Below are 1,914 nucleotides of genomic sequence, written 5' to 3'. Positions count from 1 at the left end.
TCACTCTTGTTGCCCAGGGTGGAGTGCAATGGCATGATCTCAGCTCACCACAACCTCTGCCTCCTGGGTTCAAGCGATTCTCCTGCCTCAGCCTCCCGAGTAGCTGGGATTACAGACATGTGCCACCACGCCCGGCTAATTTTGAATTTTTAGTAGAAATGGGGTTTCTCCATGTTGGTCAGGCTGATATCGAACTCTCTACCTTAGGTGATCCACCCACCTTAGCCTCTCAAAGTGCTGGGATTACAGGCATGAGCCACCGTGCCCAGCCAACTGGGGATCTTTTTCATTTCCCTCCCTAGAAAGGGCTGGGGGCAGGGGGGGCACTGCACAGCGACCCCACCCCACAACCTGGGGGAGACTCCAAGTCCCCCTGAACTCCCATTCACCAGCCTTTAATGCCCAGTTCAGAGAATCAGGAGGGGAGTCCGCAGCTCTTAGAAGGGTTTCTACCCCAAAGCTGAAATACATGTGCCCTTGCCCTAAACAGAGCCACTGGCTCCGAAGCCAAGGACAGGCTGACGGGAAGGGGCTTTCACTGAGTAGGAGAACAGGTGGGATCTTGAAGCTACTCCTGGGATATCTTGAAGGGGGTCTTGGCCCTAAGAGGAAAGATTGTGGCTGACGTGGCTTTAGGGCTGAGGATGAGGAGGGAGGCATGGGCAGCTTTTGCCCAGTCCTGCCATGCCATCTAGGGAGACCCTCCCTGGGGCTTCTCTGGCCTGATTCTGGAATAAAGGACTGAGACAAAAGAAAAGGATTCTAGGGATGGCTTGGCACAGAACCCACACAAACCACCCCTGAGGTTTCTAATGGAATTTCCTGAGGCTTACTAATTCCCCACCCTGACATCAGGAAGAGATCCAGGGTTTTCCATCTTTTCTAGCAAAGAAAAAAAAATGCTTCTCGCAAACAATCACACAGCCTAGCAAGTTACATGCAAAAAGAGGGTCTGAGGAAAGGCTGGGTGGGTGCCTGACTGTCCGCAGCGTTCATGTCACGCAATGCTTGCCTTGTCCAATAAGCCCAACCCAGGAGAACACCGCTCCCTTTTAAAACTCTGGTCTAGATGGAAGCTTTTGTAAAGTTCACTTGGAAAATGACAGCATAATGGACACCCAAAAGAAAACAACTGCAGAAAATTCAGGCAGCAATAAAGTGTCATAAGCCCAAATTCTCCATCCTATGTATAGACACCATGTTCTGTTCTGTTCTGGTTCTAGTTCTAGTTCCTAGGGAGCGACTGCAACAACTGGCACTGACCGGGAGAGGGCAGCAGCGAGCCAGCCATCACCTGCACCCACAGGGCTCAGCAGCTATTTACTGAGTGTGCACAGCACGTCCCCAGACCAAAGCCTTTCACCCCAGGGAGACTGGGGACCTGAAGGCTGCTCACACGCTGCCACCTCCCTCACACAGGTGTGCTCACACGCATGCTCACACACACGCACACCACCCAGACAAGAAAGGGTGGGCCCTTTCCTCTCCCACCCACCCCACCAGCTCCTCAGGTTAGACGGAGAATCTCCCAGCACTGTTCGTCCATCAAAGCTTTCAGACAGTCCACAGACCAGGAAATGTGAAGCCACAGACCATTAAAGAGAATGGTCTCCCTCCCTCCTCCCTTCCCTTTCCCCTCCGTCGATCCCTCCCTCCCTTCCATCCTTCCTGATGGAGTCTAGCTCTGTTGCCCAGGCTGGAGTGCAGTGGCGGGATCTCGGCTCACTGTAACATCCACCTCCCGGGTTCAAGCAATTCTCCTACCTCAGTCTCCCAAGCAGCTGGGATTACAGGCGCCTGCCACCACACCCAGCTAATTTTTGCATGTTTAGCAGAGATGGGGTTTCCCCACATTAGCCAGGCTGGTCTCGAATTCCTGACCTCGGACGATCCACCACTTCAGCCTCCCAAAGT

At 53.3% G+C, this 1,914-nt stretch overlaps 1 protein-coding gene across 1 annotated transcript in view; it reads right to left on the bottom strand.

The window, feature by feature from the left end:
- PODXL (podocalyxin like) overlaps nucleotides 1-1,914 on the bottom strand; it is an 8,907-nt gene that overhangs the window by 3,135 nt on the left and 3,858 nt on the right. The gene's annotated exons all lie outside the window — the stretch shown is intronic.

Source organism: Cebus imitator, unplaced genomic scaffold (assembly GCF_001604975.1).
Source record: "Cebus imitator isolate Cc_AM_T3 unplaced genomic scaffold, Cebus_imitator-1.0 Scaffold77, whole genome shotgun sequence".
In the NCBI taxonomy this organism is placed as follows: domain Eukaryota; kingdom Metazoa; phylum Chordata; class Mammalia; order Primates; family Cebidae; genus Cebus; species Cebus imitator.
This window is presented reverse-complemented; position numbering and strand designations above follow the sequence as displayed.